This window comes from Schistocerca gregaria, chromosome X, assembly GCF_023897955.1.
Source record: "Schistocerca gregaria isolate iqSchGreg1 chromosome X, iqSchGreg1.2, whole genome shotgun sequence".
Taxonomy (NCBI): Eukaryota; Metazoa; Arthropoda; class Insecta; order Orthoptera; family Acrididae; genus Schistocerca; species Schistocerca gregaria.
The window spans coordinates 574,841,410-574,867,014 of record NC_064931.1 but is presented as its reverse complement, the minus strand read 5'-3'; the positions used below and the strand labels follow the sequence as shown (position 1 = coordinate 574,867,014).

At 43.6% G+C, this 25,605-nt stretch overlaps 1 protein-coding gene across 6 annotated transcripts in view; it reads left to right on the top strand.

The window, feature by feature from the left end:
- The window catches only part of LOC126299619 (plasma membrane calcium-transporting ATPase 3), a 1,680,486-nt gene that overhangs the window by 1,504,680 nt on the left and 150,201 nt on the right, over positions 1-25,605 (top strand). For all 6 annotated transcript variants that reach the window (XM_049991660.1, XM_049991657.1, XM_049991658.1 and 3 more), the window contains one exon: positions 9,124-9,183. The gene's annotated coding sequence lies outside the window, so the exon portion shown is untranslated. The remainder of the gene's footprint in view (positions 1-9,123; positions 9,184-25,605) is intronic.

Below are 25,605 nucleotides of genomic sequence, written 5' to 3'. Positions count from 1 at the left end.
ATTAATCAGACAAGGTGGGATCCCAAACACTCAAGTAGTACTAAAGAATGGTCACATAAGTGTTATGTACTTCAGAGACGAGCTTATCTTCATTGAAACTCTAACAATGAACGCAGTTAGACCATTCGCCTTTCCTACTACCGACCTACGGCTCGTTCCACTTCATATCGCAGAGGTTTTTAAACGAAGTGATTGTTGCGCAGCACACCGCTGACACTGTGTTCGAACGCTTTAAGGCTTATTTTTCCTACTCATCGGCATTAACTTAAATTTTACCACATTTAGAACAAGTTGCCATTCATAATTCCGTACGCTACGACAGTAGCAGACTGTCGTAGATTCCCGCTGATGCTGTCTGATCGTTTACATATATGGAGAACAAGGGTGGTTTCTGTCACTCGCGAGGGGCATTACTGGTGATATCCTTGTCTCTGAACACCCGCTGTCCAGGACGTCGTGCTCGGAGGTCTTCGAGCCACACTCATGCCTGATAATTTATGCTTCGTCCTTAGTTAAGTCTGCAGTACGGTACTGTTGCAAATACTGTCCAGAAATCTAGGAATACGGAGAAGCATGGTTCATAGTAGGTTTCCTTTTGCCGCGCTTCTGAGCGTCTCTTCCCCCCCCCCCCCCCCCCCCCCCCCCCCCGGGGCCCCTTTGCATCGCCAGAAACGTTGAAATGATTTTCCCAGTTCTGGCTACTAACAGTACGAAATCTCGTATTTACTGTATTCAGTTTTTTTTTTTTTTTTTTTTTTTTTGCATCGTATTAGTCTTATTTCACGGATCCCCCGGAGAGGCCTCTCTGGGATATGGAAAAAGCAAAGGATTTATAATCGAAAGATATAGGGCTACAGTGATTCATGATATCCTTCAGTTCATAAGAAGTTTCTTCTGAGTCCGTAACTGACAAATTTTTTTGTGTGGAAATAAGCTCCACAGATACTTTCACTTTTTTCTTTGGTCGCAACTAATTTCGGGTCCGGAGCGCCTTTCCCAGTCGGTAACTCTCGTTGAAATCAGCCAAGCTATCGTGCTGCAGCTTGGAATCTTCACTGCCAACCCCTGCGTCATGAAACACTATTGTAATATTCGTTATTGACAAAAATAACGTAAAACATCAATGGAGTACCAGTAATTCATCAATAGAATATTTACATTCAACCACACTAACCATAAGAAAATTGATTTGGCAGGTTGTTTGATACATGTGAAGTCACGTATCTCAAATCTTTCAGTACAAACGGTAAGACCTTGAAGTCTTGGCGAAGGTTTCTTATTTTATGAAAACCAATGTTCATTAACTTGCCTTAAAATTTGCACACTTTGAATGAAGACTGGAATGAATCCAAGCTCTGTGTACCAAGGACAAGTGATACTGCACAGACGGCGAATGTCGGCTCGTAGCGCCGTCTTGTGTGACGTGAAAGGTCGCTAGTATACAAGAGTTCAGCCAGCATTTCTGTTGAATGCTGTTATGATGGTGGTGCGTTATATGCAGTTGCGTCGTGTTACATTGTCTGCAAGTAGCAAATATTTCAGATCTTAGTGGACACACAAACGATGTTGCTGGTCTCCCGAGTTCCAAAATGTGTTGCTGTTGCTGCTGCTGCTGCTGCTGCTGCTGCTGCTGCTGCTTCTTCTGACTTTGGTCATCCTTCTGTTCGAGGCTTTACTCTGGTGACCGGAATCTAGGAGCCGGCATTGTTGAGATGCAGACCTGACAAACTACAAGATGTGGTTGTCACACCGTCCGATTCGACAAAAGATTTTAACTAGCACATACTGTGGGAAATCCAAATACGAACTCCTGCATGCGGGTGGCTACAGAGCATGAGGTACTTCTCATCCTCCTCCTCCACCATCACCACCATTCTACATGTGGCATATTTTAGCAGAATTCCCGGCGATACGAGATGAATGTGCAAACCTAACGGTGGGCACCACTGCCTGTTGGCTATCATGTTCGCCTGAGATGTTCAACTTGTTCGTCATGGGCCTCCAACAACCACAGTTGATACTTAATGAATTAGTACACAAACCGGGTGGAGAGAACATTTCCAAGATCACTTTGATTAATGGCCCCAACGCTTACAGGCTGTGATTGTAGTTAAGTGGCGAATTGACGCGTTGCTGAATTACGCAGGTCGAAGATAGATGTAATGTTTTGTAAGCATAATCAATGTTTCATATTCTCATGTTTCTAATGAGAGGTATAGAGTTGATTTATCACGTGTATTCTCCCCAGTGCTGCCGTTTCTAGAAACTTTCGGGTGCGTAACAGCACACGTAGCTTTTTCTGCTTTCTACTGTGTGAGAAAACAATGACACTAAAGTTAGGCGGGAGCAGTTTGATCAAAATACAGCGTGATTCAATATGAAAGAGAGAAAAAGGAAATATACCTGTGACTACAGTAAAAAAATAAAAATAGAGCGAAACGTTCTCTCACAATTTAGGTTGGCAACTGTGCAACAACGGAAAGTCACCGTTGTTCTTCGCTGACGTTATACTTGTCCAGTAACTCTATACTAAATTTTTCGAAAGACTTCACGCAGAAACAAAATTTAAAGGGACGACTACCATCTTTAATATAAAGCACACATTCAAAGGAAGTTGCTATTACGAGAATAAGTAAATAATTTATTTACCTCAGTAACTTCAGGTAATAGGCAAAACTGAGTTAGAAAGTGCAGTACAAAATAACCATATAATGTTACACACGAGAGTTATTCTGAAAGTAAGGTCCGACTGGTCGCTGAATTGAAACACTGGATATACTATGACGCTTCGCATAAATGCGTTGGGCAGTCTCTCCAGTACGCCCATCGATCGCATCACGTCGCTCATTTCTGTTCTGAGCGCACAGTGAGCACGTAAAGATGCCTAGAATATAGTGTCTCCCGCCAAGTGTGGATGGCTGCTGAGATATTTCGCCTAATTTTATGCAACCCCATGTAACGTAACTGTCGTGCATTTGCTTCATGAGAATTTCTCGACTGCACGCCGCAGGGGCAATGAGGACGACCGTGCAGTGTCTTCGGTGGGAAGTGTTCGATCATCCACTATAAAACCTGGACTTGGGCCCTGTGACGTTCATCCTGCTCACACGAACCACTGGCTGCGAAGACAACGTTCTCACACAGACAATGAGCTGCACACGATCCTAGAGAATTTGCAGAATACACAGGACAGGGTATTGGAAAGTTGGTACAGCGTTACAACAAATGTCTGAAGACGAAGCGGCGACTATGTAGAGAACTAGCTGGAAGGTGTAGCTACATGCAGCAAATAAAACCACCTTGATTTCCACTGCGTTTCTCAGTTCGGGACCGATCGGATTTCACTTAACGAATAACCCTCTTGTATTTTGAATACATAAAAACTTTTGTCCCTGAAAAGGCTAGCCGAATTAAAATACCTTCGAACTTAAGAAATCTTCTCGGGAGATCATCCGAGTAGTGATGTCTTCTTGCCGCAACGTTTAGATTCGTTTCGTACCCATCATCTTCAGGCTTTAAGATGATGGGTACGAAAAGAATCGAAACGTTGCAACAAGACATCACCATTAGGCTGGTCACTGACAAGACTTAATCATTGGAATACTTACAGAAAGCATGCAGTCACACGTTTTGTCACCCGTTACGTGTATTCGTATCATACTTTTTTTCTTAACACCCACAAACTATAAATATCAACATCGAATTTCCTTGTCAGACGGTTCAAGCTATTAGGACCTCTTACTTCTGGCGTACACCAAAGCTGTTTCGGCAGTCCTGTAAATGGAACAAAATATGTATGGTTTCTTACGTGTGCCGTAGCTTTTTCAAAATGTGGGAAGTACTGAATTAGAGGGGGAAAATTGTAAGAGCACTATAATGCTTGTTAACAATTTCCAGTGTAAAATAAAAACAAAAGTTTAAAATAACTATTTTCCCTTACTTCACCCTCTATATTCTATAGAGCGTATACAAGTAATTATTTTCAGCAAGTCAATGCCAAAATATGATTTGGTGAAACGTTAGGAGTGATTTGACTTAAAATGCAAATACTGACATCATACCTATACTATGCTGAAGAATAAGTGTGATCCACCGTGTCCACTACGGCTGAACAAAGTATAGTGTGAACTAAGAAAAGTGTAGGGTGGTGTTCCTAATACTCTGTTCTTACAGTAGCAGCATTGTTTCTGCTGATTCGTGTAAGGAAATTGTACCTCCCAGGAAATCTTGAAATTTCAACATAGGTATCTTAAAGAGTAAGGACCAGTGTGCATTTCTCAGTTTTCCGCTCCATCTTATGGGATATTGCTGCTGACACTAATTGCGGACGTTTTTGTTATACTATCTGAAAACGTTAGACATACTGATAAAACAAAATGAAAAGGAATTTAAATTGGCATTTTGCCTTTAGCTGGTGAAAATCTGTGGGGCAAATTAGCTTCGTCTCTGACAGTCCTGGATAACAGTGGCAAGAAGAAAGCCGGAAAATATATAAATTTCTAAGTGCGCTATGGCCAAACATTGAAACGCGACCTTGTAACAAGGGAACCTCCCCATCGCACCCCCCTCAGATTTAGTTATAAGTTGGCACAGTGGATAGGCCTTGAAAAACTGAACATAGATCAATCGAGAAAACAGGAAGTTTTGTGGGACTATGAAAAAATAAGCAAAATATACAAACTGAGTACTCCATGCGCAAGACAGGCAACATCAAGGATAGTGTGAGCTCAGGAGCGCCGTGGTCCCGTGGTTAGCGTGAGCAGCTGCGGAACGAGAGCTCCTTCGTTCAAGTCTTCCCTCGAGTGAAAAGTTTAATTTTTTATTTTCAGACAATTATTATCTGTCCGTCCGTCCGATGTATTTGACGGTCTGCACACGGAAAAATTTGAAAACGTTAAAAACATGTGCTTTGACAGAGCACAGGGAAAACTGTGCGACTGTGAAACTATTGCATTCATTTGTTGCAGTTTATGTGACAAACTCTTGTTTTCATTACTTTTTTGGGAGTGATTACCACATCCACAAGACAACGTAAAGCGGGCAAGAGAGAAGAATCTTTTTACCCTTTCGCCAAATGTAAAAGTTAAATGGGTCGACAACATATTCCTGTCATGTGACGAACATGCCGTCACCAGTGTCGTATAGAATATATCAGACGTGTTTTCCTGTGGAGGTATCGGTTGACCTATGACCTTGCGATCAAATGTTTTCGGTTCCCATTGGAGAGGCACGTCCTTTCGTCTATAATCGCACGGTTTTGCGGCGCGGTCGCAAAACACACACCAAACTTATTACAGTGAACAGAGACGCCAGTTAATGGACAAATCATAACTTTGCGAAAATAAAGTAAACTTCTTCACTCGAGGGAAGACTTGAACCAAAGACCTCTCTTTCCGCAGCTGCTCAAGCTAACCACGGGACCACGGCGCTCCTGAGCTCACACCATCCTTGATGTTTCCAAAATTATATTTTCACTCTGCAGCGGAGTGTGCGCTGATATGAAACTTCCTGGCAGATTAAAAATGTGTGCCCGACCGAGACACTAACTCGGGACCTTTCGCCTTCTGCGGGCAAGTGCTGTACTATCTGAGCTACCCAAGCACGACTCACGCCCGCTCCTCACAGCCTTACTTCTGACAGTATCTCGTCTCCTACCTTCCAAACTTTACAGAAGCTCTCCTGCGAACCTGCAAGGTCGGTCGGGCACACAGTTTTAATCTGCCAGGAAGTTTTTTATCCTTGATGTTGCCTATGTTGCGTATGGACTACTCAGTTTGTATATTTTGCATATTTTTTTCATAGTTCCACAAACTTGTTCCTGTTTTCTCGATTGATCTGTGTTCAGTTTTTCAAGGCCTATCCACTGCGCCAACTTATAACTAAATCTGAGGGGGGGGTGAGATGGGGAGGTTCCCTTGTAAGTATAACAGTGTAATAGGAATACAGTGGTAATAGATGTAGATTTTGCACTGCAATTCCGTCGTTAAAATTAAATTAGACTGCAGGTGGGTGCATCTGAATGGTGTAGTCGGACTGCAGAGGGTGGTGTGGCGTCGGCTGCTTTTTTCTCTGGACGCGAAGGTGACGTGTCGCGTTGTAAGGCTGCCGAAGGCCGCTAATTGGATCGTCGGAGGCCGCGGTGGGCGCCAGCCGCCGCAAGCTTACGCAATAGTGGACGCCGCTCCTACAGCCAAGAAGCTCATAACCATTATAAGTGGCCTCTAAAATATATATATCCCTTCCCTGAGAGACTTCACACGCATTTTCTGTTTCGGGAGACGATTGTAATTTGGTTTTTGCAGTGTGTACCTGCAGTCAGTACTACCAAATACATACCGCATGCGAAACCCAATGTCAGTAAAAAGGCTCCGTTTGTTTCCCATTACAAACAAAATTTTTAAAATGGAGTTTTACGTGACTGTTCGACAGAGCGCTCCCAAATTAGTACATTAGTTTTAGCGATTTGTATTAACACAGGCATCAAAATACGAAGAATAATAAGCACTCCAGCAACGACAGGACACCCTGGCCCACACTGACTGCTGTCGCCCAGCAGCAGCGCTGCTCAATCACTGCTGAAGTACGCGTTATTCTCCGCCTTCTACTGTCGCTGTTAATACAGATCTATGAAGCGAATACCGCACTGCAGCAGTATGGGACCGCTATGTCGAATGAGTACGTAAAATTCTGCGTTAAGAAACATTTTGTCCATAATAGAAAACAGACCCTCTCCAACGACAATGGGCGTGGCATGAGAGATATGATAAGCAGTATTCTTTAGCTCACTCAAGATACACATTCCAAAAACGAAGTTACAAATATCTGCCGAAACAAGAGAGAAAGTGCACCTGACCACTCTTGAGACAAAACTGATCCCTTTTGCACCATCATTTGCCGAAGAATAGCAAGGCGGCCTTGCTGCGAGACACTATTTTAGCAACCAGGCATATTTACGTACTGTTGTATTATCTTACACGGATGATTACTATGTTACTTTTTTTTCCGAGTAAATTTGTATGGTTTTTTTCGTGTAGGAGGCGCAGCGAAAGGTTTCACAGACCAGAAAATTATCAAATTCACTGCTGTTTTACGCGCTTTGTACAAATGTTGTGAACCATAGTGGCTTGTGTTTTAACGCTTTTCGCGTTCGTGATGTTTGGATCTTAGCAGATTACACTCACTTCATAGATCCAAAGTGAAGGCGATACTGTAATCCCGCTGCAACGGGGGGGGGGGGGGGGGGGGGGGGAGGAGGAGGGAGGGAGGGAGGGGGAGAGCGACCTGGCGAAGGTGCTGCTTGCTGCTTCTGGCGTGTAAGTGCATGCCGCAGTTAAAACCACAACATGAAGACATTGTAGACACTGCAAGTCACGCTGTAAGTTTGTGCCTTTGTTTTGCCGTAAATCTTCGCAGGAACTTTATTTATGCAATTACAGTTCGCTCAAGACGATATTCTTCTTCGTATCTCGTGGTTCTGTCACACAGCACATACATGTTGTTGCTAATGATTTCTAATCTTCGTGCGATGCTTTCACCTTTACACATTCTTCTGATATCTTCTAGATTGATACGAAAATAGTAATCACTGATTCAAACTAGTTAGCAAATAAAATACAATACTCTCTTTTAAAGTTCGGTTTAATTAATAAAATGCCAAATATCCGCAGAGACTGTACGCGTGTAGTGCAGCAAAGATTCGATCCATGCGTGCCATTACTTTACTGCTAAGTGTTTCGGTTGAATGGGGAATGCCATCTGTAATAAAGGAAATCAGATACCCGAGCCTGGTGTTAGTTATCCACCATAAGTAGTGATAACTTTTGCACGAGGTTCGTTAAAAATCAATACGGTTATTTTTTTTAGCCAAACAGCCTGGGCCGTGAGGTCAAGTGCTACACTGACGGGATATGTGACATCCCTCCATTCCCCTCATCGGACTGTTGCCTTCTTTTGAGTCTGACCGTGTATGCACAGCACCTCGAAAAAAGGTTAGAGAGCAACATACAATGCGAAACTTGGGAAGTCCGCCACACAGGCCTATTATTTGGTTAAACAAGGATAGACTGATCAATGTCTTTCACACACTCAAGGTGTTTTTTAGTGTTAAAGCAGTTCAAATAGGGACGAGAGGAGGTTGAAGATTAGTCATATCTAGGGCGACCTCCAGCGTCACCAACGGAGGGAAACACTGAAAAAACGGGATTTAATCAGAATTACCGTCGGTTTAGTATTTTTGCGGCCGTCAAAGAAACAGTTCTGCAAATTTCGGAAGAAAATGTTTCATATAAGAAAATTTTGTTGAAAAATGATGCCCAAGAAACTTACGCCTGTGGTTTTGGGTCAGCATGGAATTCTTGTGTTGAAACATCCACCATACTCACCAGATCTTGCTCCGTGTTACTTTTTTCGATTCCCGATGATGAAATTGGCGCTGGAAAGAACAATATTTGAAACCGTATATTTGAAAACTGTGAAAGAGAAAGCGACGGTGACGAACGTGCTATCATAAGAAAGCTTCCAACATTATTTTGAACAGTGAAAAAGTCGCATCGAGCGGTGTAAGATTCTTGGAGGAAACTACTTTTAAGCCGGTAACGAAAAGTAGTAAATAAACTTTAGGTCACTAATCCGGTTAGTACTTAGACAAAACTTGTATATAACTGCAACAAATGACACCTGTACTCTCGTGGTAGCACAAAATGTCGATAGAGCGTTATATACCCTTCTTTCAGTGTGGGACATGCAGCTTCATTTGTTAACAAATGCTAAAGATGGAAATGCTATAACTCCTATCCTATTCGTTACGGCTAAAGAGGGGAAAATGTAAAACTAGCAAGGTTACATAATGCTCGGACGAGCCAGCCCTTATTTTTAGGAAATGAGGCAGCCTCTATCACCATGGCTATTGTTTCGGGCTTTTATCACATATCTCTCTCTCTCTCTCTCTCTCTCTCTCTCTCTCTCTCTCTGTGTCTGTGTGTGTGTGTGTGTGTGTGTGTGTGTGTGTGTGTGTGTGTGTGTGTGTGTGTGTGTGTGTGCGAGATATCCTGCGTGGACTTTTATCAATTAGAAGAAACTGTTTTGCTGTAGTGTTGTAATCTAGTTTTTATGTATTTGTTTCAGATTCAAAAACACAATTTCCCGATGACCCGAAGATAAGGATTAGCTGCCACAAGATCAGAGGTGAGTATCTGTTGTGTGTCGCTGCTCAATGTCGGAGTGTTCAAGATAGGCGAAGAATCACCTAAGTGTTTCTGTTCGCCCGATCTTCGTAATGAGGCCAGCAACCTAGAAATCAGAAATTGCGTAAGGTAGGCCACATCAGAGGCGCGTACTGCTTGTGCCGCAACCGATACTGTCGGTGCCTCAAGAAACGAATACGACACATCAGGCGTGACGCCCAGTATGCGCTGCAGGCAACGCGCGCCGAGGCATTTGGGTTTCCGTAATGAGCCATCTCCGTTTCTCGTCAAATCTGGCACAAGATTATTCGTACCTAACGGCTCTCGATATAGGAGCCGTCAAGCTGAATCTTCAGCGTCGGAAGCCAGACAAAGCATAAAGTCCGGTAAATTCGAAGAGGAGCCGGCACAGAGCAGCAGCTCCGTCTTAAAAACAACTGTGCACAACGCACTTACTACCTGTCATCCTACTACACTTAACATTCAAGATAGAGTAGCGTTCCTGAACTATTGTCACATGATGGTCAGTGTAGCTATAATTAGATGCATCACACATTCGTTAATACCGTTTTGTGTAAGTCTGTTGTCTCTGCCAGGCACTTTATTGTGAATGCTAGAGTAATTACGGAGAAGTAGGTTACGGATGCTTCTATTGATTTATCATTAGCAGGAGACGAACTTCTAAAATGGGATGGCTTCAGTGTTCTCATGGCGACTTCATGGTCCCCTCTAGTTCCAAAGAGCAAGAGAATATGAATGTAGAGCACTACGTTGTTCTTAAAGAGCTTAATTTTGAAAGTGTTGGTGAAAATTTTGCTGTTATTACGCCCCTACCTAGTTCAAGTTGTTATATTTCGTTCTAAAACTATTAAAGTTCCACGAGAAATAAACATAAGGAAGGCATTAACATTCAAAACAGAGACCAAAGTAGATTTTACACTGTATCACAAAGAAATCCTTTCGTCGCTCAAGGAACCCGGGTGTTTTCTACTTGTATGTTCGTATATGAGGTGAAATGCAATAGGTATACTTCAAAAGCTACAAGTATGCCTCCTCTGACATGTTCCAAACTAAAAAGAGCAGTAATTCGCGACATTGAAGAATTCTTTGACTTGTTCCTGGGTAATGCTGTAGCGTTCCGCGACCGGAATCGACGTGCCTCTAGCGATGTGTGGCGCACGAAACAATTACGCGACAAATTACACCACTGATTAGGAATAAAAACGTTTATCGGCGGATCCGCATCGGTTCTAAGCTTCGGAAAAGTTGCAAAAACAGTCTTATTGAGGGTCATCTGTCATCGTGTAAGCAACGGTCTCTTATGAACATATCACTGACACATAACTAATAGGATAAGTAATATTGATCATATATCTCGGCATATGAAATACATAAGTTTTTCTTCGGAAGACACCTGGAACTAATAAGTCTACCCGACCAGTGAGTTGTGAGCAGGCAGTGTTCAGTAGACGTGCGGCCGCAGTGCCAACGGTGTTGCAAATCGCAATGGAGCAACGTCTCCGAATTGTGTTAAAGACATTCCCAGAGTCTCTAGAGTAGGTGCAAAATGTCCTGCACACCCTGGCATCTGAACAAAAACGACGCATGGACGCCTGCCGCTTCTTCATGTAAATGAATTGTTCTGGAAAAATCTTCGCAAGACTTATTATCAATACGAACCTGTCCCAAAACGACAAATTGCAGAAATTCGTCTGAATGGTCAACGTTTGACGACACAACCGACATCCTTGCTATTGCGATGCGCGAGTTGAACATTATCCCAGAGGAATATTTATCTGACGGTTCCACGTGGTTGTGTGAACATCTGTGTATTTTATTCAATAGAGAGAGAGAGAGAGAGAGAGAGAGAGAGAGAATGAATGAATGTTGAACACCTGAAGCATTAAAAACAACCAACTTAAAATTTCTCTAATTTTACTATTACAATCTCTAAATTCTTGGACTGACGGGGCTATGTGCCACTTTCAAAAGCAGATTTCAAGACCTTAGACTAACGATCCACTGCACCCATTTTGTTCACAAGCCTGGAATTCGCGATCCGTGCTTCAGTTGCATTTTATTGCCTAAAATGGGTTGCATGTGTCTCGGTACTTCATATCATTGTCAGTATTTGCTTTATTTCCCAAATGGAGGTCAAGAACGCTAAAATAGTATAACTGTTCATGGTAACAGAACTATTCCTTACGGCTTGATACCTAAAAAACTATAGGAAACACCAGTAGTATAAATGTCCGGAACGTCCTTGGATCAACCTACATGGTTACTGCAAGCAAAATGCTGAACCCATCACGAAATTTTTCAAACAAATCTATTGAAAATAAAAGCCAACTGAAATACGATCAACGTTGGAATTTGTTACGAATAGCGAAGGCATCAGCGGGCAGTGAAGACAGTATATAGCAGGATACCATAACTGGTAGCAAAGTGCTTGTATCCACTGCGCAAATCAAAGTATGTATCCTGATGTCCCGGTAGGTAGTTCAAAAGGCTGCTGTAACTTGAATATTACTTACAGCAAATATTTGAGGTTCTCTTGGTGGGACTGAATGTTTTCGTATTCCCAGTAGAGTTTACATTCAACGTGCTATATGACGTTGACTGATGTCTTCCAGTTTCAGGTGCGTTGGTCTTGCGTGTGCTTATCGTCTCGAGTTCAACCCGTTTCGTAAAGCACATGTTCGCTGTAATGCGTTGTTGAATCCCTCAGTGGGGCTCCGTGTTTCTGCCATGTGCTGATCTCAAAGATCGCGAATTGAGGATAATCTTTATAGTTGCCCAACTATGTTCTACAGACATTGATATTCCTTTAGTGCAATCGTGACCGTACCTTAGAGGACAGGGTGTGCTCTTAATGAAGTTACGATCACGTAGCTCCCCCACCCCCCACCCGCCCCAGGAGAGGAATATACCACTTCTTTTCAACCTTCAATTCCTGTCACAATTTTCTCTTTCCGTAATCTGCAGAAAACAGTAACTTGAAAACACGAGTAAAAAGAGTTTGGCAGACAAGACACAAGCAAAATGGCTTTCTAATTTTACGTTCAGGGGAATTTCTGCAACATAAACCCTGCTAGAGGTCTGAAATAAGTGGTAACTACTTTCAAATTGTTGGGTATTTCTGTCGCGGTACGTTGAAGTTCCACTCATACTGAACTCATTTATTATAACACATTGATTCGTATACTACACAACATGTTGGCCTCATGGCCGCCAAAAGCGGAATAGTTCTGCTCCTTGCTCTGACTCCTTCCCACACCCACAGCATGATGTCACATCCGCCAACTGCTACAAATTTGAATTTATCACCACATATTAAACTGTGGCTGGACTCCGGCCCTGGAGGTCCCGGGTTCAATGTCGGTCAGGGGTGGGCAATTTTCCTCGTTCGAGTCCGTCCAGGAACGGCCCCAGGTCCCCTCAGCATGCTATCAGACTGAATACTGGACATCTCTTACGGGATGTTGAACTTTGCCGGGGCTGTTGGCTCGGCAGCCACCGTAGCTAGCGAAAGGCTGCACTCCAGTTGCAGCTAGGCGAGAACCCCGTTCACGGTTTGGGGGCCACAGACTTCACCTTTTTACGTTAGATATTTAACTACTGATAACATGGAAATGGTGTGGCTCGTGGAGAATGTGGCTCGTTGTCATAAACACGTCATAAAATACTTACTTGTAATCTGGTAAAAATGTTGAAGCGGCTCCTTTTTTTCTTTTAATTTTTTCCTTCATTGATAGATTACTTAGCTGTTGCTACATATAAAGACCTGTTGCAGCGTTATGTCCATAGTGGACTCCAGAGGCGGAGGTCTTGCGGCGCTGACGGTACAAATTGGTTCAGAGAGAACGTATAGCAGATAACTGGAACTTTAAGAACTGTGTAAGTTACGGGATTTGATCTATGTAACCTGATCAACGTCTACCAGAGGCCAGAAACATTTCGTTCAAGCCAGAAACCGTAAAAGTATTTTGTAAATGGGCACAGTTTAGAAGGGTCCGAGAGCTCAATTATTAAGTAGTTATATTAGCGAGTTAGTAAGTACTGAGTTCTTAGTAATTGATGAGTTGGAAATTGTCATTTCTTTGAAAATAAAACTACATAGTGATAGTTATTTGATTACACCATAAATCACACATACCTAAGGTGGATTTAACTAAATACTGAAGGATTACGATTACAAGAAAAATTGGAACGATCGCATAGATAATGCGATTTATTGGCAGAACGCTTAGAAAATGCAGCACGTCTAGTAGATAGACTGCCTGCGCTAAGCTCAATATTGCTGTGCGGTGAGGGTTCCGTATCAGAGGAGATTGACAGAGAACATCGATAAAGTTCAAAGAAGGGGAGCTCGTTTCGCATTATCGTGGAACAGGGAACGAGAGTATCACGGATATAATACGCGGATGGGGTCGCTATCATATCATCAGGGGAATTTTTCTTTGCGGCGATGTCTTTTTACGAAATTACAATCAATACCTTTCATCTCCGAACGCATAAATATTTAGTGGCTCTCATCTCCACAGGGAGAAACAAGCATAGTAAAGAAATAATAGTAATAAGAACTCGCACAAACGACTTAAGTGTTCATATATCCCCGCGTGCTATTCGAGAATCGAGAACGATAGAGAAGTAGCGTGACTGTGGTACGGTGAAGACTCTGCCAAGCATCTAATCGTGAATTGCAGAGCAGTCATATAGACGTAGAACCATAAAAAGTTCCGTCTGAGGTAGTTACTACGTAGCAGACTTAAATGTGCATCAGCAATAAGTAGGTATGTAGTATACCTGAGAGCGATGATTAATGGTTTTAGTGACGTCGCAAAAGGCAATTCAGACACGAGAAATAGGAGTAGTCAAATAACTCTCCAGGAAAGAACACTTCAATGACGTTAGAGGTATTTCTTCCATTCATGAAACTAAGCTAGTTCAAAGGGAAACTACGCGTCGCATCACCCTGCCTCCCTCCCCCCCACCCCCGCCATGGCCCCCGCTACGCCCCCTCAGATTTAGTAGTAAAATGTCCCAGTGAATAGCCCGTCAAAAACTGAACGCACATCAAGCATGGAAAAAGGAAGAAAGTGAACTGTGAAGAAAGAAGCAAAATAGAAACGGTGAACGGTTCATTCTAAACACGTGCAACATCGTGCGAATTGAAAAACCCACGGCGTCGTGGTTGTGTGGTCAGTGTAGGACTGCAAAGCGGGAGATTCGTGCTCAAATTTCCTTCCTGCCACATTTTTATTACAAAATTATGAGCTTCAAGTTTGATAATGCACGGGTCTTTTCCTGTGTAGTGTTGGCCATTATCATAAGGTACCTTGATTATAAAATGAGTCACGTGATATTTACCGTGGCAACTAAACTTGTTGACTAGTAGGAGCAGGCGAGATGCCGCATAGACGTCTCACAGAAGTGAAAACAACACACAAACGGGTGTAAACTGTTACAACAAAGGGATTAAAGAGCCAAACCTTCCAAAACGGAACGCAGGCGTCATAATACGTAGTACTTGGGTAGAGCAAATACGAGGTACGTACGCCTGGAGGTGCCCTCGTTACACTTCGCTGTAGCACACGGACGTTAACCACGACACAGACGCAGATTTGAATACAGCAAATAGACACGTCAATGACCGGACGGATAGATGATAATTTCGCGAAAAAAAAGGGGCGCAAGGGAGAGTTAAACAAGGATCTTCCTCTTCGGATTCCAACACAGTGACCACACTACACGACGCCCTGACTTTTCAATTTCGCTAGATGTTGCACATATTGCACTTTGGGCGCTCACTGTTTCTATTTCTCCTTTTTTTCCAAAGTTCAGTACATCTTTTCCTGTTTTCAAGCCACTAAATTTGAGGGGAGTGCAGTGGGGGTCTCCATTGTTACAACCTACCAGCGACAGACATGACTTGGCATGGGTAGCATTAAGCATCTACGGGCGGACGACTCGGCATGGGTAGCATTAAGCATCTACGGGCGGACGACTCGGCATGGGTAGCATTAAGCATCTACGGGCGGACGACTCGGCATGGGTAGCATTAAGCATCTACGGGCGGACGACTCGGCATGGGTAGCATTAAGCATCTACGGGCGGACGACTCGGCATGGGTAGCATTAAGCATCTACGGGCGGACGACTCGGCATGGGTAGCATTAAGCATCTACGGGCGGACGACTCGGCATGGGTAGCATTAAGCATCTACGGGCGGACGACTCGGCATGGGTAGCAATAAGCATCTACGGGCGGACGACTCGGCATGGGTAGCATTAAGCATCTAATCTACGGGCGGACGACTCGGCATGGGTAGCATTAAGCATCTAATCTACGGGCGGACGACTCGGCATGGGTAGCACTAAGCATCTAATCTACGGGCGGACGACTCGGCATGGGTAGCACTAAGCATCTACGGGCGGACGACTCGGCATGGGTAGCATTAAGCATCTACGGGCGGACGACTCGGCATGGGTAGCATTAAGCATCTACGGGCGGACGACTCGGCATGGGTAGCATTAAGCATCTACGGGCGGACGACTCGGCATGGGTAGCATTAAGCATCTACGGGCGGACGACTCGGCATGGGTAGCATTAAGCATCTACGGGCGGACGACTCGGCATGGGTAGCATTAAGCATCTACGGGCGGACGACTCGGCATGGGTAGCATTAAGCATCTACGGGCGGACGACTCGGCATGGGTAGCATTAAGCATCTAATCTACGGGCGGACGACTCGGCATGGGTAGCATTAAGCATCTAAGGGCGGACGACTCGGGTGGCGTAGCACATTTTGTTTGCGGGCTGCTGCGTAGAGTTATGAACAAATTTCAAACACAATCATAAATTTCATATAACCTACGCGATGTATGCACCGAACGGCAGGAAAGTTTTCTGGCATTTGGAGTGACATCTTACAGCAATGATGGGAGCGCATTGTGATTTAAGTGATACGTTTACAACAAATGTAAAGAATGTGTGTGAATCACGCCTGATCTACATACTCAGCTCGCACTACAGAACTCCTCTTGTAAAACTTGGTACGCACTTTGATGCATTGTTGAGTCTTATTGCAGCAATTGTTTGCCTTTGACACACTATGGCAGACTACTTCGCCGTACCACGCAAAGAATCGTGTCCACGTCTAGGTTTGATCCAAGGAAAGCAGAAAGCTTAAAGCTGACTCATCTGCTGCACTGCTGAAAGAACGCAATGTGCGTAAATGAAACAAAGATAAAGTTTTTCGGGAAACTTTCTTCTAGCATAAAAAGTAAAACGACACACTTTTGGATTTGCGTGTTTTTTCGCTCTGCAGTTGTTCCAAAACGATTTGCAGGGAAACTATTGGTTAAAAATATTAGATCAGTTAAAATTTTAAGTACCACATCACAACCTGATAAGGTGGTTGTCTTTCCGTTGTCATTTATTACAGCGCTTCAGAGTTGAGGAACTTACTGCTGATCGTTCGAAGAATTTTCAGTGAATTAAGAGTGAGAATTTGGATGGGTAACCTGAGCGATTCTGAAGCTGGCAGTCCGAAAGTATTTCAAAATGCGTATCTCCAAATCATTGAGAGGTGAATGCTAGGTTGAAAGACAGAGCGATAAGTGATCCAACCACAATTTGCTTCCATATTTTTGTTTCTAGCCATACGCTCTCCAGCTAGACCACCACGCCAGATGTAAACTAGTTCACACAGTGTTCTCGAGGCACTGCTGCTCTCTCGAGTTAGGGCGACTGTTAGCTAGGTGACAATGAAATTCATCTTAATTCAGACAATTTGGACGAAATACTTACGAATCATATACAGAAACCTTCTCGTGAATGTGTGTATCTATTGATTAGCTTGCGTATGTAGACATACGTGAGCGACTTCAATTTGTATACAGACAGATTGTGAATGTTGAAAACGTTTATTTAATAGAGTTGTGGGTTACCTTAAGTATTTGCTTCAACATTCATCACACTAACGGAATGCTAGATGATAAAATACTGTCAGGATTGTAACAACCAAAATAACAGCTTCCATGGATCGTCGTCTTCCGGTGAGCCACCTTTAGCGGATCTTCCCCACCTCCCAATTGCCGACAGAGGCTTCCCACAATGTCGCCCAAGTTCTCTCTCAGAAAAGCCGGTGAAGGTAAAGATCTTATTGGTGCTGGGCCAAATCTGTTCTCAATCCTTGTCCGGCACACAGGTTAAACGTGCGACCGATGTTAGAACGTGATATTCCAGCTGCTTGAACAATGAAGTACATTGATCACGCTCAAAATTTATCTGTACAATAAACAGACTTCAACGACTTACAAAACGTATGCCACTAAAATTAGATGCATTTAACAGAGAAGTTCCTTAAAATTTTGCGCTAGAAATATTTTCGTAAGAATAAAAAGCTGCATTATTGGCCGGTAATACATTAATTTGACACACCGCACAAGGAACCAGTTCCTCCCTCATTGTTGCTTTCAATAGCTACGACGCGGCGGTTCTTATCGCAAGCGCTAAATTTGGCACGTATTGTAGCAGATAAAACTCCGGCAGGCGAGACAGAAATGCAATAAAGCGGGTGGTACGTGGCGCTGCTGAGAGTCGGCGCTCGGCTCTCGGTTTACCTCTGGCACGGAGTTACCGCTATTTTTATCCGGGCGGGCCCACCTCGAGCCGCGGGTAGGCCCTGCTGCCGCCGCTACACTTAACAATATCAATTTACACCGTCCTCCTTATCCCAGCTACCTCAGTTTCAAGCTGAACCCAGGTTAGCTACGAAGTTGTACTTCCGCTTGGCCAACGCTCGTAACTTCTGAAACTATTTGACTAGTGACATAATGAAGCGATCTCAAAAATCAGCATTTTACTATAGCTTTTTGCGCATCAGTTACAACAAATTTAATTATTTCTTTCTATCCTTAACGTCGTGCGCTGCCGTTTGTTAAAGGAGTGAGTCGACCAGGAAAATTTTTTTTGCTAGAGTCTGATTGCGAATATTGACACACCAACATCGGTAAAAGCTTTCTAGACGTCCAGTCTACAGACCACAGTTTTTGAGTGTCGACGTTGAGAGAGGTATAAGCGACCATGTTGCTACGAAAACAAAAGACAGTAAAGTTCGTGTGTCGTCGACCTGACACAGCAACAATCGAGACACATTAAAAACATTTTGTTCAAATCTGACAAACGCAGAACTGAGTAGGTAGCTCGAAATAATCTGCAACCGCGATATACAAGACGACGTATCAAGTAAAATAAAAAGACAGAGAAGATCTACCTTGACGTAATGGCAGCATACGGGGAAAGTTTCGAGAAGAGACTACCACTCACTCGCTGCGAGAGTGATTGCAGGGAATGTGACTAAGAAAACTGATAGAAAACCATGCATTTGCAGGAACGGCCATGCGTGAAACCTCAATTTTGTCATATCTATCAAAAATATTAGGGATTTGTGGTCAAAGGCGAAGTCATAGTGGATCCATACTTAGCGTTCAGTCTCCTGTAGATCTATGATGTTCGTTTGTAGACTGTGTGTGTCGCTTATGAAGCGACGAATGAAAACTTCTACCAAGGCTTATATTCGAACCCGGGTCTCCTACTCACTAGGCAGATCCGCTAACGAGTATTCCCCCACTGGCACAGTGGCTTTGCACAACTGCGTCGACTGCTGTGGCACTTCTCCCTCCTCAATCCGTTGTTTTTTTATAGTGTTATGGGACTTAACTTCTGAGGTCACCGGTCCCCTAGAACTGAGAACTACTTAAACCTAACTAACCTAAGGACATCACACACATCCATGTCCGAGGCAGGATTCGAACCTGCGACTGTAGCAGTCGCGTGGTTCCGGGCTGAAGCGCCTAGAACCGCTCCGACACCGCGGCCGCCCAATCCGAATTCCCATTCACGCTTTAGCCCCCTTTGGTATTAGCCCTAAACTCGAATAACTTTGCAGATGCACTCCGACTGTACTGGAATACCACTTCAGCATCGAACGAAACGGGGGATCCTTCCTTAAACCTAAGCGTATGTGCTTTATTCAATCAGTTGCCCAAAGCCACTGTTCTAAGGTGGCAAAGTAAAAGGTTTCTGGAACCATGTAATTTCCATTGGTCTCGCGTCTGTGTCTAGTTTTGAAACTACAGACGATAGACAAAGCAGAAATATTAAATTTCGCATTTTAAAACTCTTTTATCCGATACTGATGCGAGCACTACTGGTACAAGCACTACAGGCCTGAAAAAAATTCATACTACTTGGAGTAAACAAGGGACAACACCCTGACGGCGTTAGCTAATTTTATGCTCAATACGCTATGGAATTAGCCCCTTCCTAGAGCAAGTTTATCGAGTATCGCCAGCGAATAGTTTAGCGTGAGTGGCAGAGAGCGGAGACCACTCCCGTTTACAAAGAAGGTAATATGTCTGATGCTTACAATTACCTACCATATCGCTTCTATCATTCTGAAGGCTTCTAGGGAAAATACTATATGTAAACGTTGACATTCGCTGTTGGAAACAAGCTACTCAAGGAATCAACAGATGATTGAAAAAAGATTTATTTCTAGTCATGCACGACGTTTTACTAGCAATAGAGGCTGGTGAAGAAATTCCGTCTGAGATTTCCAAAACACCTTAGCCACTGTTCCACAAACACGACTAACAAAGATATGAGCCTACACAGTACCTTCAAAAATATAAGGTTGGCCCGATGAATATTTGTCTAATAAAACGAAGTACGTTTAATGTTGACGGCCAGTGATCAACAAAACTTACGGCACTATCAGGTGGGATACAATGAACCTACCGATAAGGAACGTCGGCTTCGACAAGTGACGTAATGTTATGACGGGTGACGTCGTAAGTTTTCGGTGAGTACAGAATATAGACGTGCTTCTACATTGTTATTATTATTATTATTATTGTTACATTATTATTATTGGATTCAGAGAATATACATATATATAAACCATTTCTGCGACGATGGCCGCCGGCCAGCCTGGATGTGGTTTTTACGCGGTTTCCCACATCCCACCACTTGAATAACCAGCTGATACCAAAGTCCCGCCTCAGTTACATGATTTGCAAAATTTTATAAAACTTTCGCATGAATATCACTACTACGCAGTTGGGGTTCACATATTCCGTCCTGGGGGTGATGGGGTGTCGACAAGAACAGCATCCGGCCATCACTTTATCATGCCAAATGCGTTACTAACAATGTCAACCCTGCGCCGATTCGGGACACAGGCACAAGAAAGAGAGATATCTAGGTTTAATATTTTCGCAAGAGATTTGCCAAGAAAGAGTAGTAGAACTTGTAACGTTTTCAGTACACACAAATTACTTAAATGATAAGATGAGCAGTATTATCTGGTTGTTTGCTGACGCTGCTGCTGCTTCCACGAAAGTATTGTCGTTGGACGATCGTAAGAAATTGCAGAAAGATTTGGTGTAAGGAATAGCAGTTTATTTTAAATACCGATAAGTGCAAGATAATCGCTATTATAAAGAACTCGATAGTATCCGATTACAAAATGTCGCAATCTCATTGATCCTGTCGAAACGTTTAAGTATTTTGGGATAATACAAGAAAAGAATGTAAAACAGTATGAAGCGTAAAATCAGTAATACATAAGGCGTAGGAAAAATTGATTTGTTGGAAGGATTCTGGGAAAGGACGCAGTATGTGAAACGGAAATAGCGTAAAAGAGGATAGTGACCTGCACTGCAGCACTACTACAGCCTCAGGGGTCTGTCCATCAGGCAGCAAAGACAGGTCGGTTATAGACACGGGCTGCTAGGGTCGTAACATTGGATATGGTACATACGACAGTGCAAGTGACTCTCGGGGAACTTATATAAGAATTTTTGGAAGACAAACGATGTCGTTCATGCGAAACACTGTTAAACTTAGAGAACGTTGTCATTGGCAGATAGTGAGACATTTATATTGCCGCGTAGACTACATAAGGTAAGGAAAATCATGGCACGTACAGAGGCACGTAGACAGCCATGTTTCCTTGCGCCGTTACAGCTAAGCCGGCCTATGTGGCCGAACGGTTCTAGGCGCTTCAGTCGCAGGTTCGAATCCTGCCTCGGGCATGGGCGTGTGTGATGTCCTTAGGTTAGTTTGGCTTAAGTAGTCTAAGTTCTAGGGGACTGATGACCTCAGCTGTCAATTCCCATAGTGCTCAGAGCCTTTTGGACCATTTTGAACCGTTACAGCTAATGAAACAGAAAGCTTTTAGCTAATATTGGTGCGAAGTAATCCCTACCATGCACTGCAGCTTTTTGGCAGGGACACCGTACAAACTTATGGCCGATTTTATTCATACTGACAGGATGTGTAGGGCACGACTAGGACTTCAACACAATTATATAAAAAAGGAAGATGCAAGCACAACACCGAATATTGGTGCAGATAAATGATGGTGCATGATTGACTTGATTTTATATGGTACCTTCTCTATAGGCTCTCCCTTTATTCTGTTCGGTGATGTACGCGCAATTTTGTGGTCGTTCTGTAAGGTTCTCCACCGGCCTGTAAAAATAAACGGTGCAAGGCTGCACCAGGGAGTGCATTTTGGAGGAATTGCTTTAATAGTACACGTTAGTAAACGGTCCTCACCCTGGGAAAGTTGTGTGTGAATGAAAAACAAATACAGAACTGGCAGCGGGATTCGATCAAGAGTCCTCACTCTCATGAGACTTAAGAGCTTACTCGCATGTCTGCGGGCTGAATAGCAGTAACCATACAAAGCATATAACCACCCTTAAAAATTTCTAACTTGTTTTAATTGAAAACGGTTGAGAGTTGGGTCTTCCTATTTACATACGAAGTTCTAGACTTGCCCTACAAATCCATTCAATACGAAGAAAATTAGTGAAGAGAAGTTCGCACGGTCCCCTAGTGAGTTCATATGTGGATGTATTGTTCCGAAACTCGTATTCTCTGAACCGAGTTAACATAGAAATTGTGACTATTTGTGGTGTAAGCGTACTTACTAAAATCAGTCTTGTTGTTTCTGATTTACGAAAATTATCCTCAAAATTAGCTACCATGTCTATAGATGTCACTTAATTGCGTAGAACACAAGTGACCTTTCTTCTATCTGGGGAAACATACTTCGAATTTAGAGGCTCATAATTTAGGAGCAATAAAAATTAGAACTGATGTTACATCAACTTCACAGGAAACATGAATACTCAATAAACCAGATGATTATATAGATATATAGTAATAGTAAATACTGTTTGGAAATAGTGTTGTTAATTTCGATTTCCTTAATTATTAAATTTCTTCATGTAGCCGTGAAGGTAAGGTTCTCATTGGATGTTGTATGCTGGTCATTTTATTTTGCAGCAGTGAGCGGAAAACAAAGGGCCTTAAATCTATTTAGACAAATGCTGGGTTAATTCCTTTTATAAGGGCGTAGCCGCATCCTTGCCCAGACCGAGCCTGTGCTGCTTTAATGAACATACTGGCGACCCGACCCAGCCTCGCGCGGGTGTCACGAAGTATATACGGCCGGAAGACGTATCTGGCGTAGCGAAAATTTTGTTAATGGGCCACTGCATAGGGTTATGATCGAAATAATTTAAACGACTTAAACAGTGCACGACAAGAGTTCCTCAGGAGGCGCGACTTAATCGAGAATCAGTATAATACCTCAGCCCAGTTAGCGTGAAATATTTATAAATTACATACAGAAACCTTCCTCGTCAATGTCTAAACCAAAACCGTATCAGAATCCCCATAGTATTTTCTGAGAATAGCGTTTATAAAGACAGAAACTCTACGAGGGGATTTTAATATGTAATAAGTAGTGGTATGCTTATCGAACACTTTTAATATTATTAACCTAGCGTAAAGACTTCCACGCTGTGTAGTAATGAGTCTGCTTCATTGAGGTCAATCTTCCGTAGCCACTTTCGAACACAGTTGAATATCAGTTTTGGATGTTCTGAGTGGTGGTCACTGCTGAAAAGATGCCGCCCCCCCTTTCTTTTCACCATTTTAGAAATACGTGCAGCGGTGTCGACTGGATGTGGGGATCGTAAGTTCCCGGTGATGCGAGGTAACTAGGGTTTTTCTCGTCAGCAGCAGCATCTGTGGAGCTGCAGTGACGGTGACGCGTCCTGCTGGCCTGTTCCTCCGCTCGCAGTACCTCTGAAATCCTCGTGGAGGGTCAGGGACTTCGCCAAAGGATCGTATAACACGTCGCTTGTAGATCAACACTCGCGAAGCGTGTATGTATGCGGCGTAAACAGCGATGGAAATATATGGCGGATAGGGTGGTTGCGGCGCTCGGGACTAGGCTGGTCAATTCGGTCCCCGGGCACGTGCTGGCGGCGGCTGACGCAAGTGCTGCTATCAGCTTTGACGCAACGCTGACGGTGCCACGCTTCCCGCCTGCGCTGCCTTCTGGGCTCGATCACCCACCCGCCGCCGTACGTTACTTCCCGTCTCCACTCCACAGCGCGGAAGCCTGCTGCTTCATCACCCGAGTACGTGTTTATGTGCTGGGGGTTTGTTCTTAGCTTGAATTTAGGTGAGTGCACACAGAAAGCGCGCGGGTGTTCCTCAGTAGAGCTTCTTAGCACTACGACCGTCCCTAATGGAGGCTCATTACTTACCAACTTTGCTCCTGGTGTTTGAACGAGTTACTGGAGACGCTTGAAATTCTAACTATCGCTTATTTGCCAACGAGACCAAAAAAGAAAAACTAATGACATAGAAGTGTACAAACCAGATACAGTGGCGATGTCTTCACTACTCACATCGTGTTCTGCTCCTTTGCGACCGTAGAATCTCTTTTTTTCTCAGAAAATGTAACCACTGTGGTGGTTTCAGCGTTAAGTTTCGACCTCGCATGCTATAGTTGCACAGTGTTGGAACTTAGAGGGCGGAAAGTCATATTCGTATCGATTAGCATTGTGTGTGTAATGTATATAACATAGGAGTTGATGATGATCGCCGGCCGCGGTGGTCTAGCGGTTCTAGACGCTGTCAGGAACCGCGCGGCTCCTACGATCGCAGGTTCGAATCCTGCTTCGGGCATGGATGTGTGTGATGTCCTTAGGTTAGTTAGGTTTATGTAGTTCTAAGTTCTAGGGGACTGATGACATAAGATGTTAAGTCCCATAGTGCTCAGAGCATTTGATAATGGAGCCCTCATGCTCCTCTTCCTCCCTCCACCCCCACCCCTCCTTTCTGTGCCACAAAGAATGCTGGCAACGCTTTTCACTTAAGCAAACGAATCAAACACAATATTATTCGTGGAGGCAGTCACCTGTCATTTCCACGAAAACACGTGCATAAAAATACGTCGCTTACGAAATTCGCAAAGGTGAACGAAAGAAGACTCTTCGCAGTTAAGACTTCGTATGTCTGCATACGGTCCAGCTACATTGGGACCATCGTCTACGTCCGACACCAGCGTGCAATAATTCATAGACGGCAGATGGCAGCACTAGCAGTGTAAGGTATATAAAGCATGTCGTGCGGGCCCCGGAACAGTGCAGTCCTAGTCTTAATGCGGAAACTGAGTGTACAAATCATTTCCGAAATGGCTAAGTTTGTAAACTGTTCGCCTGGGGCCGTGGTTGAATTATTCATGGCAAAACGTTTCTAGCCAAACCCGGCGCATGTGATGGACCTCCACAGAAGGCGCCTAGTTCATGCACCCATGCTGACAGCTGTTCATTGGCGACGAAGGTTGGACATTGAGCGCCAGTACTGCATCTGGACGTCCACAGGGTAGAGGCATGTTTCATTTTCAGATGAATCACGTTTTATGCACCATCGGACAGATAGCAGTTGGCGTGAAATGTGTGAAAGCAAACATCGAGCAACAATAACCTGAAGGTTCCAGGACGGAGAGCATTTCCTGGGTGATGGCGTCATTTTGGAAGGCACAGTGAATCTGTGTGGCCATTCAGGTTTCTAACAGATGGTCATATTAATGTGACGGGACAGTGTATATTCTGATGTAACATTGTTCATTGGGCTTCAATTTTTAGAATAATTGATTGGTATGGAATTAGTTAATGCTTAAAGGATTCCACTAAATGATTTGTTTGGTCCCCTCCTCCAAATCAATCAACCAACCAACCACTAACTGATTGAACTGGCGTTCAAGCTACCTATTACTAGCGAATTACAAAAGGTCAGTGCGCACGCAGTTCTGAAAGAGAGATGGTAGGCATGTGATACAGAAATGTGGGGTACCAAGGCAGTGAAACATAGTTGGGAATATGTACATTGAATTACAGTAAACAAACATAAACACGATGAAATATTTACATTGGGATGACAGAGGAAAAAATCTCTATGAGCAGCTCAAAAATCAAGCGTTCGTAGGGTTCGTTACTTGGGCTGCACTGAAGACATGTTAATGGTGGGTTAAAAGTGTGTTTTAC